This window comes from Podarcis erhardii (assembly GCF_964252035.2).
Source record: "Podarcis erhardii genome assembly, chromosome: 4".
NCBI lineage: Eukaryota > Metazoa > Chordata > Lepidosauria > Squamata > Lacertidae > Podarcis > Podarcis erhardii.
Window position 1 is genome coordinate 56,597,172 of NC_138508.1, and position 12,013 is coordinate 56,609,184.

Sequence of the window (12,013 nt, forward strand, 5' to 3'; positions counted from 1 at the left end):
GGTTTTTCCCGTACAGCATATTCCTAATAATAGCACAGTTAGTTCCATGAGCTACTTGCAAAGGAGAGACTTGGAGGCTGGTCTGTGCCATAAACAGAGTTCAGTTAGAAACTGTGTTGAGCTAAACACATGACACAAAGTTTTCCCCCTCCTGTCTAAACTTAGTAATACAAAAAGCTGCCCAGTAATTAAAGATAAAGCAGATTCCTTAGTTGGCTTCATATAAGCAACAACTATGCTATTGTTACCAAAAAGACAAATAGTTCCTGTTCTCTTCCTGATTTACTGTCACAGAAAGAGAAAATCATTCAGAAGTTTGGACAGAATCTCTGTTTATTCCTGCAGGCTTTGCTTGGTGCCATATGCTTTTTTGCAGCTAAGTTTCCAACACAGATGTATGGTGCACTATTTTTAGAATAGTGTGCGCTTCTTGTCTTGGGAATAGATTAGCATACTTTAGCATTTATATAAGGCTACCCATTGGAAATAGAATAGTAAGGGCCTAAGGGTCTTACAATTGCCAATTTATATTTCTCTAATTCATTTCACCCTAAAATACTTTGGATGCATAAAAATTCATTTGAACTAAAACAAAAACACAGGAAGCAGCATAGAACAATGGGACTCAGGAAGAAGAGCCAGAGGTGAGACCAACATACTGAGGGTAGAATAAGCTTTTCCAGACCCCTCTTTTTCTTTAGCAAACTAGGGAACAAAAAGACTTAGGGCCTATCAATATAAAAGACTTAAAGTGGTTTAATATCCTATCCAGCCTTCTGCAACCTATGACTCCCATGAGCACCAGCTACCATGGCAGATGGTCAGGGATGATGGGATTTCTAGTCCCAAACATGTGGAGAGCACCAGGTTGGGGAAAGTCAACATGCTGCCTCCCGGGAAGTCTATGTGCTATAGTCCTGTGAGAAGAGCTAGGGAATATTCTTTAAAAAGCATGAAAGTATAATTTTCAATATTCTTATTATGAAACTGTTATAAATCTAATATGTGTAATTTGCTTTTAGAATTTCCCTAGAGGGCATCTTCTTCTACAGCTGATTTTATGGCATAGCTATAGCAACATCCGAGGAAGTGGTCTGAGCTAGAAGGGTTTTATGGTACAGTTGCTGTTTCAGACTGTGACACCTAGGGATGAACACATGCTTTTTTGTCCATTTCTGGCAGCTTCATTCATTTTGTTTCTCATTTGTTACTATCGCATTCATTTTCTCTCATTCATTTCATTTCTACACTAATCGCAACAGAGACTAAGCCTGTTCTGAAGCCTATAGCTTTCAGGTTTTCCATCCAAGTGGCACGCAGTGTGCTGGTAGTGTAACTACACTTCATGCAATATTAGATCTACCAAATTTCAGACAGATTGGACAAAGTCTTGGGATTTTATGAGTACCCCAAAAGAGGATGATATCCTTTAACAAGCTTCCCATTGCTTTATGCTTCGCCAAATGCATGAGAGCACAAACTCTCTAGGCGGCACACACACACACACACACACACACACCCCACACACCAACCAACCATCCCTATGCATCCTGCCACCATCTTTGCTCTTGACCTTTGCATATTTAGTGCAAAGGTCTGAAGTCACATTCTCAGCAGATTCAATTTAGATATTCAGCTGAATGCACAAAAGGTTGGGAGTGGAAAGAACCATGTGTCTGGTGATGTTGGGTTGGCGTACACAGCCCCATGTCCCTCCACACAGTCTGCACACTCATGTGTTTGGCCCATGAACAGGGCTCAGGCCTTGTCACTTTCAGAGCACTTGAAACTTTCTCCTCCCTGCAGAATATTATCTGGCTGTATCCATTTGCTAAGCAATGCAATACTTCTCAGCAGTTTCAGGAATCCTTCCGATGAGAGACAAATGGAGAAAATGAAAATAAACCATTTTGATTTGTTTTCCCTATATGCTTCAATATTTTCAGTCGTTTCTCACAGAAACGAATGGGGATGCATTCATTTTAAACTCATTCTCGATATGAAAGCATACTCTGACATTATTTCAGCCAGAGCCACCAAACCGAGTGTGTGTGTGTACAGAGGATACACATGTATCGAGCTTCATGCTAGCAGGGCCCTTAGCAAAAAAAAAGTCATCTGGACATTTCTGAAGGCAGAGCACAAATCACAGAGGCAGCTCCAATGCTTCAGTGGTAGGCAGCACCATCGCTAAGGATCACTATTGCTTAATCCAGGCTTCCTCAACCTCGGCCCTCCAAATGTTTTTGGTCTACAACTCCCATGATCCCTAGCTAGCAGGACTAGTGGTCAGGGATGATGGGAATTGTAGTCTCAAAAACATCTGGAGGGATGAGGTTGAGGAAGCCTGGCTTAATCACTATTGCTAAGTAATCAGAGGAAGGAAGGATGATCCCCCCCACCTGGGACTCAGGAGGAGCCCTTCCCAGATGGAGGTATGTTTGGTATGATTGCTTAAATGCTTTCCTCATGTCCACATTATTTCATTCACTCCCCAAGTGTGCTGCCCTACAGAATAAACCACAATTAGTTGGCTTTGGTATGTTTTACTTGGAAGTATTTCCCTTGAAATAATGTTTTCCTTTCTGCTGGGGCAAATGGTGATATTGCAAACCCCCACCCCACAGTTTTCCATGTTTCCCACAGAGCCGGCACTGGTCTACTTTTAATCACTGGGCTGTTATTTATGAATATGTAGTAACCATAAAACAAAACTATAAAATACAAAACGAATCAAATACAATAATAAAACATTTACTTACTTACAGCTGCAGCAAGTTAAAATTCCTCTAGCATGTACTTTAACATAAGTCCTTTTTTATAATCACAGCTGGCAAAATGTTTTGTGCTTAGAGATATATTGAATCTGCACATAGTTGTTGTATATTTGTATCTTAATTTTCCTTCCCAGGCGCTCAAGGCCATGAACATTTGCCCCCTTTCCCCTTTATATCTTCACAACAGTCCTGTGAGGTAGGCAAGGCTTACAGTTGGTAGTTCAGACACCACACATACTGCACACATATTTTTTGCTTGTTCTGATTTCTCAGGGTTGGCGAACTTTTGGTTTGTTTTAGTATTTTTGCTGTAAATATCAGGACTACAGAATGATGCAATTTAAGCAAGGAGGCTGTTTTCTGGCGGCTTCTTCTTTACATGATCTATAAATAATGTTAATTAAGAACATAAGAGCTGCCTGCTGGATCAGGCCAATGGTCTGCGTTGTCCCACATGCTGTTCTCACAGTGACCAACCAGATGACTATGAGAAGCCCCAGCATAGCACCTGATTGCAATGGCACTCTCCCCTCCTATGGTTTCTAGGAACTGCTATTCAAAACCACGCTGCCTCCAACTGAGGAGGCAGAGCATAGCTATCATGGCAGTAACCATTGATAGCTTTATCCTTCATAAATTTGTGTATTCCTCTTTTAAAGCTATCCATGTTGGTGGCTCCTGCTGAAGAAGGTGCTGTGTGACATGCTTTTCTACCGGAGCTCAAGGCTGTGCACATTATTGTCTCCTTCCCTCCTTTTCTAATTGCAACAGCCCTGCAAGGTAGGGCAGGCCAAGTTAATACATGTATATAAGCAGAGGTTCTTGTCAATAAATTGCAGGGGAGTGGGAGGCAGGAACGTGGGTGGTGCTGTGGTCTAAACCACAGAGCCTAGGACTTACTGATTGGAAGGTTGGTGGTTCAAATCCCTGTGACGGGGTGAGCTCCCGTTGTTTGGTCCCTGCTCCTGCCAACCTAGCAGTTCTAAAGCACGTCAAAGTGCAAGTAGATAACTAGGTACCGCTCCAGCGGGAAGGTAAACGGCATTTCCATGTGCTGCTCTGGTTCGCCAGAAGCGGCTTAGTCATGGTGGCCACATGACCCGGAAGCTGTACGCCGGTTCCCTCGGCCAATAAAGCGAGATGAGTGCCGCAACCCCAGAGTCATCCATGACTGGACCTAACAGTCAGGGGTCCCTTTACCTTTTTAAGCAGAGGTTTTTGTCGATAAATTGCAGGGGAGTGGGAGGCAGGGCCCCCAATCCACGCACAGTGTACAAGGCCCAGGAAATCCTCTTGCCATCTCTGATCCCCCCTGATGTAGGCTGATAATCCCCAAGTCCTCTAGATTCAAAACTGCATTGAACAAGAGACCATCGCCACAACAGCTTCATTACTAAGATGGATTCTCATTTATAACAATGCATTGTAATTCTACTGCAGACACTTGCAGTACAAATTGTGGATGATGATGCTGTGGGATTCTATTGATTATGACAAACATGAGGGTATAAATTGTGCTTTGTGTGCTTTTTCAATTTACCATTTTAAATCCTAATTATTTTATGCGCAGCAAACGTTTTTCAAACAGTGTTTAGATTTGTTTTCACATCTGTTTCCTGGTAACTGCTTGCAAGTAATATGGCATTTGCTCAAACAGTAGCCATGCATGCAGTCTCATGCATGGCTGTAATAATGTGGCAACTGGTTTGTGCTGATGGTGCTGCAGCAGAATACTGTGTGGACCCATCATGGCTTAGTACAGTCTCCCCCAGGCACAATTCCATTATAAGAGGTGCCTGCTATACTCAGGCTGGTAGGGCTGCACTCATGTGGCACTTTACATTTCTTTCAGTTTGTGCACAGGGTAGCTTTGCCCTGGTGCTTACCTGAGGTCCTTTTGCTGCACTGGCTCTCTCTTTATTGCTGGTGGGTGTAGTTTTGCATGATGTTGTTTCTAGAAAAAGTGACTGTTGCTGGCTTGTTAGCTCCAGCTGACCCCTCTGAAGAGGGGATGCAGCCCAATGGTAGAAGATTCATGTGTTTTCTATGCAGTAGACCCTAGGTTCCATCTCTGCCATCTCCAGCCAGGGCTGGGAGGGTTCCCTGCCTGAAATCCTCCAGACCTTTTGCCATTCGGCATAGACAATATAGAGAGATGGACTGATTTAATAGGAGCAAGCCTCTTGGATTCCTCCTGTGTGCCACTATGAGAGTCAGTTTGTAGGCCAGAAAACAACTACCGTATTTTTTGCTCTATAAGACGCACCAGACCACAAGACGCACCTAGTTTTGGGAGGAGGAAAACAAGAAAAAAATATTTTGAATCTCAGAAGCCAGAACAGCAAGAGGGATCGCTGTGCAGTGAAAGCAGAAATCCCTCTTGCTGTTCTGGCTTCTGGGATAGCTGCGCAGCCTGCATTCACTCCATAAGACGCACACACATTTCCCCTTACTTTTTAGGAGGGAAAAAGTGAGTCTTATAGAGCAAAAAATACGGTAGTTCAGTTGATGTGCTGATGGACCTGTCATTGCACCAAGCCTCATGGACCTTATAGACGGACTGAATACAAAACAATACTGAAAGAGGGCTGTTCATCTTGCATTACATGTTTCCTTTTGTTAGGATCAGAGTTGGAACAAAAAGTGTTTTTGAAGGGAAATAAATATTATAGGGCTCCATCTGGAGTTTTAAGATTAAGTCTGATCAACAGAACAGATCAAAACTTATGACAATCAATTTTTTATAAAGTGGAGATTTCACAGCCAGAAATATGGAAAATGTTCAATTTTCATAATCTAAACTATTACCAGTTTCTGCACAAGTAAGATTTGTTAGATCTTGCTAAAGGACAATGCAGCCAAATGATAACATTTCCAGGCAAAGCTTTAAGTAATAAGATGCTTCACTGGCTTTGATACTCTAATTACCTCTTTTCAGTGGTGTGTGTGCTTTATTAGGAATGAAAGCAAACCTTTCAACTCAAGAGCACTGAAAATGAGTGTGCTTAATAATTCATGAACTGAGGCTTAATTACTACAAAAGCTATTCAGAAATGACAGTTTTTCTAATATAACTTAAAATATTTGAGCTTTCCATTTGGATAAGAAAAGCATATGCAGCAATAAGCATCCGTCCATCCAATACACATTTTGTGGTATACATAGGCAATAACATCACCTTAAGTTAAGGACTGATTCCACCGGGACTAAGCTTGTGAGCAGTCAATGAATTGCTTCCTTGTCTGGAAAGTGCCATGAAAAATGGAAATGTTCCATTACATTTACATGGCATGAATCCAGCTAAGCGCCGTGTGCACAATGGATGCCACTTGCACACCTGTTTGGCGATGAACAGCTAGTGAAGGTATTTGCCCAGTGTTTGGTGGGACTGCACACACATTCCTGCATGCATCAACATTTGCACTGGGACCATGTAATTGGAAGTATTGTCATTCCCGGAGTAGACGATTAAGCAATAGGCATTTGAAAACTAATAATTTCCTACTACAATTTAATTAACTGCATACCAAATAATGTACCAATCTCCTTGGGGATGAAACTGTGTGCTGCTTAGCAAATGCATTTCCATAAGCCTGTGTTTGCCATGCCAACCCAAATGTGTGGAGAGGAGGATTTGTAGGGAAGAACTGGCCAGGCAGAAGGGGGTGTTTATCTTTGGGAGGTATTAGCATCATGAGTGATAGTTCGGTCAGTCAGTAGAGCATGAGACTCTTAATCTCAGGGTCGTGGGTTTGAGCCCCACATTGGGCAAAAGATTCCTGTGTTGCAAGGGGTTGGACTTAGCTGACCTTTGTGGACCCTTCAAATTCCATGTTTCCATGCCTCATAACATTTAGTCTTGCCCATAGGAGATAAAAATAGCAGACCTCTCTCTGACACAGGGTCGCTTGTTAGTTTGTTAAAGGAGGGTAATGGGGTGTGTGTGGTCCCACATATGGACTGGTCCACATCAACACTGGCCAACATCCCTGGCATCCCACTTTGTGGTCAGTCTACCCAATGATGTTACATCTTCCCTTGCATTGGTCCTCACCTATTTATCGTGGGGGTTGAAAATGACTCTGTTTCTGGCTGGTTTCTCAGCAAGACCTATTGTTCCCAGCAGTTTCTATTCCCAAATTCTCTCTGCCTCCCTCACCAATGTGCCTGCCAGCCGTGCAGTTACACATTCAGCATTGATGTGATTGGGCCCCATATCACATAGCATGCACACCATACAAAGAACATTCAAGGTGGAATCCCAGATGGATGAAGATGCCGCCTCATGTGGAGCTGCTCTATACATGTGCATCTGGGTGCATTATACGATTCCTTCATATAGCCATGGAAAGCATGTCCAGCAGTGGGTGTGGCCAACACTTTTGTTGGCAGCAATGGGGCAGGGCTACACACTATGACCCCATAACCTCTACATGGATTATTTCCATGAATAAGGTGAATCTTCTAACGTAAGAAGATTTTGCTTCAAAATCTTCAGCTGAACAAGTTTACTTTTCCCTCTGTAAGAAAGTACAAGTAAACATTACAGATCCTCCTTCACTTCGTCTTAGGCAACACTCTTCAAGGGATGTCAAAATTGTGGCTGCAGCTGAAATAATTGTTCTTTCACTACAAAAATAGTCCAAACCCAAGAAGCAGTCAGTAGGTGTCCAATTCTGCCAGTTTCCACATCACCACAGATCACAGGACTTTTAAAAGTTCTACATTAATGCAGCAGCAAAGTTGCGGGAACTTGTGAGCTGAATCTCGCTGTGTAAAATCAATACGAACTCTGCATTTGAATCTTGGAAACATTCTAAATAAATCATGAAAGAATGATAGAAGAGGCACCATATACTACAAGCTCTGTTCCCCTTCTTGGCTCGTCACACAAGCTGGTTCATATATTTTTAAGAGGACATGCCGAAACTGATCTTCCGGTCACTTGATAAAGGATAGAAACATATTAAACTTATCACTCATGTACCCTACATTTTACTAGCTTGCTGATGACTGCATACACTGAATGGAAATTCTTTAATAATGCAAAATGTCAAAGGAAGCTCATTTACCACTAGAGTTCATTTGAGAACAGAGGAAACCATGTAGTGTGTTCCTGGAATAAGTTTGGGTTAAAAATTCAATAAGGGATAGACACTGCACTAATACTTCATATATTGGGCACTGCAACTTCACCTCAATTCACCTTCCTAGCCCACCAGTCAGCTCTGAAATAATCCTTAGCACTCCTGCCACATCACAGTCACCAAGCTGTAGAACAGTGGCCCACTCTGGCAAAAACGGGGCTGAATCTAGATGCATCAAAGAAGCGTTTCAGTTTAAAGCTTTGTAAATTTAAACAGGGAAATCAGGTAGAGAAAAAATGGGCTCCACATCACCATCTGGTGCCACAATGTTATATCACACATACAACGCATATAAATCACCTTTTCTTTACCAATCTAGCTGAGTCCAAGGTTCCTCCTGGACACCATATGCAACCTTTTAGGGACTCTTACCAGCTATGTTGGGGTTGGTCCAGATTCTTTACATCGCCATTATGCTCCATCCTTGTGGGCCAACTTGGACAGGTGATTAGGGCTGCCCGCCTGGCCTCATTATTATGTCAGGTGACAACTTCTAAGGGGTCCCTTTGAAGTCTGTTTGCAAGCATGGTTTTGATTCAAACCACACCTGCAACTGAACCTCCCCCCTGCTTTGCAGACAGTGTCCCCTCACTTGTACTGGGGAGTTCTTAATGGAGAACATGCAATGCAACAGATCCCAACAGGGTTGGCTGTCAATGCCAATCAGCAGTCAGCCTGCCCTACTTGCAAAGGAACAGTTAGGAGCTCACTTTAAGTTTCTAATTGTTCTTTTGGAGCTGTACCTTTACCTGCCTAACACATAAAATCACAGAATTGTAGAGCTGGAAGGGACCATGAGTGTCATTTAGTCCAACTCCCTGCAATGGAGGAATCTCTTGCCTAACATGATCCTGAGATTAAGAGTCTCGTGCTCTACCAACTGATCCATTAGAGCGATTACAACTTGGCAGAAATCCCACTGGGAACAAAGTCTGGTAAGCATTTTATTGGCAAGTACCACCCAATATTCTGGGATCTAGATCACTTTTCAGCCACAGTTACATATTGCTCTTTGCACCGTTTTAACTAAAGCTAGTATATACAGCCAGACTGATTTTGCGTCCCCTATCAGTTATGCTACAATGTCACCTCTTTAGTCATTGGTCGTTCATACCTGAATCATCCTGGCAAGGCTTGAGCATACACTCATGCAAACATAGCTTGTGGACACATGGATGTAATTTATCATGGTGTTCACATCACCACCTGAAATGTTGTGCTCATCTGTCCTATCTTGTTGAATAAGAATTAGGTAATACATCTACAGACGTGTGGTGCAAGGGTTGTCTGTATCTAGGCATAGTTAGAGTGGCCTTTCTTGACACACACACACACACACACACACACACACCACACTGCCAACACCCTTTAATGGGATAGGAATTGTCAGGTGGCACCTGCCAATCTACATAGAAAAATACCTTCTAAACACTACCTGGAGTGGAATAGGATCTATTATGCTGCTTCAGCTATCAAGTAAATGGGCCCTAACTGGTCAACCATTGTCAGAATGATCTGAATTTGAAGATATTCAGAATCCAAGGCTTAGCATGGCTTGGCATAACTTTCTTGACTGACTGTATGTACAAAGTAGTTATAGTAACAGAGTCTCCTTAAGTTCAGCAGTGATCAGATTTGAATGGTGTTGACAGTATGTGTTGTATTAGTTTTCTTAATTAATCTACTGGTGCTAAAAGTCAAGAATTTCTTCTTTATGCTAACAGATTTCTAGCTACAAGGACCATGGACTAAAAAAATAAGGTGAAGGTGTATGGCAGAGCTTTCCAAACTGTGTCTCGCAACATGTTAGTGTGTTGGCTGCAGTGTGTAGGTGTGTCGAGTTAATGCTCCCCATGTTTGTCCCGGGGCTGGAAATGGCTTAGTTTAATTTCTGGTTTGCTAGTAAAACTGAATTACTGTGTTGTGAAATGATGCATGTCTAAAAAGTATGTCACCAATCTAGTCCAACCGAGTGTGCTCCCTGATGATGATGATGAAGAAGAAGAGTTTGGATTTGATATCCCGCCTTTCACACCCCTTCAGGAGTCTCAAAGCGGCTAACAATCTCCTTTCCCTTCCTCCCCCACAACAAACACTCATTGAGGTGAGTGGGGCTGAGAGACTTCAAAGAAGTGTGACTGGCCCAAGGTCACCCAGCAGCTGCATGTGGAGGAGCGGAGACACGAACCCAGTTCCCCAGATTACATGACTACCGCTCTTAACCACTATACCACACTGGCTCTCGTGACAACCCCTCTTATTACACACCCTGCCATCCAATCTCGTAGTTTCCGTATTTTGCTGTTTTTTGAGGAAGCAAACAATGAAATGTATGGTTTCTGGACACCAATAGATATCCAAAGATAGTAAGAAAACCCATCCATTAGTTGGCTTTTGCCTGTCACCCTACTGAACCAGTACAGAGGGGAAATCCCATTTGCCCTATGGAGAGAGTTTTGATCTTCATCCTTAGGGTTTTGTAGAATTATGCTTGTTAGCTGGTATATTGTATCATCCATAGTCATCATGTCACATTCCTTCAGGCAAGTACCAATTAATGCTTCTCATCGTTAGGGAGCCTTATGTTGCTCTGAAGCCAACCACTTAAGAAAAAGCGAACAGCATAATGAAAAGTAGCCTAGTTGAAGCCTAGCAGCGAGACCTGTAACTGACCTGAGAACCTTATGAAGAGGCTGCATCAGTTACTGTTCCTAGGGAAACAATTGTTTCTGGTTACATATCCTGTAACAGCTTTCTAAAGTAATTCACAAGCCATATCTCATTAAAGCAAGATCACGTGCTTCATTTGCTACAATAGGTGAACCAAAATACTTGTCAGGTCAAGCTGAGGTCCAAATTCAGGAGACTATAATAGTTTGACAGAAACATTGTGTTTAGAATGTATGTGGGCTTTCATTTCAATCGAAATTAAAGTGTTCCAACTTGTACTTTTGGTTCCTTCTTTGGATACACTGAATGACTACGTATAGTACAAAAAACAGGTTTAAATGGATTTCTCTGTTTGTTCTGTCACTGTCAAAGCTGAGAAATAGCCATCTTTTACAACTGGCTTTACTAATGATCTCAGGGTCCATTGTTACCCAGAGGGGTGAAAATACATAACCTGCTATGCAGATATGAAACTGATCACTGTCTGTCATGGAGGCTGAAGTACAAAGATAGCAGGAATAGGGGGGAAATACAAGGGAATAAGAAAACATGAAGTGTCAGTTTATCAGGCACTCAATACTGAGTTCTGGAAGGGTCAGATGGCAGTGAGTGACAAGGCTTCTGGAGGCCAAAGGTAGAGGAGAAATAGAAGCTGCAGCCTGAGCAGTAAGCCAGAGGCAGGGCCATCAGTCCTGTGATTATAGGTGGGATAAAACTGGCCTAGGAAGACTAGGGGGACAATTATTTCTGATAAAGCAATTTTAGTGGGTTTTTGTGTTTGAGTGTCAGTCTTCCACCAAAATGATAGTTAAAATTCATCAAATTAACTCATCATTCATAAATAATGTTTGCAATCTTCGTTCTTACTTGAACAGAATCTGCAGATATCTCATGGCACTGATTTAATTAGATGTTTATATACAAGCCACACAATTAGATAATGTATCCAAACAGCTGCAATGTGAAGCCATCAAAACTCCTGAATAAATTTTCTATGCTGATACTGTTATGCCAACAGCACAATTTTTGTTCACAGTAGCTGGCAGCATTTATGAAGCAGCAAGGTTCTACAAGCTAAAATATCTTCTGTGTAAATATCTTCTGTGTAAATCAGAGAAATGACCAATAATATAAAACGTGAAGATGCAGTAACTCCCAAGTCCCATAGATTTGCAGAAACTTGGCCCTGGCACAGGCCAGAAATGGAAAACCTCTATCATTAGGTCATAGGCATGGAGAACGATACAGAATTGTAACCTAAGGGTTTCAGAATACGCTCCTTAAGATGCACACCCCAACCATCAGACATGCATAGACTATGGCAGGCACTCTCGCACACCTTTGTGTCTTCTCACTTGGTTCTCCCAACTGCACAGTATTAACACACTAACCCTGTTTCACTACAGCATTGGTCTTCAA

At 42.3% G+C, this 12,013-nt stretch overlaps 1 protein-coding gene and 1 long non-coding RNA gene across 2 annotated transcripts in view; one reads left to right on the forward strand and one right to left on the reverse strand.

Annotated features, from left to right (window-relative positions):
• Window positions 1-12,013, forward strand: part of LOC309340541 — a 51,204-nt gene that overhangs the window by 17,094 nt on the left and 22,097 nt on the right. The gene's annotated exons all lie outside the window — the stretch shown is intronic.
• Window positions 1-12,013, reverse strand: part of DSCAM (DS cell adhesion molecule) — a 336,030-nt gene that overhangs the window by 3,384 nt on the left and 320,633 nt on the right. The window lies entirely within an intron of this gene.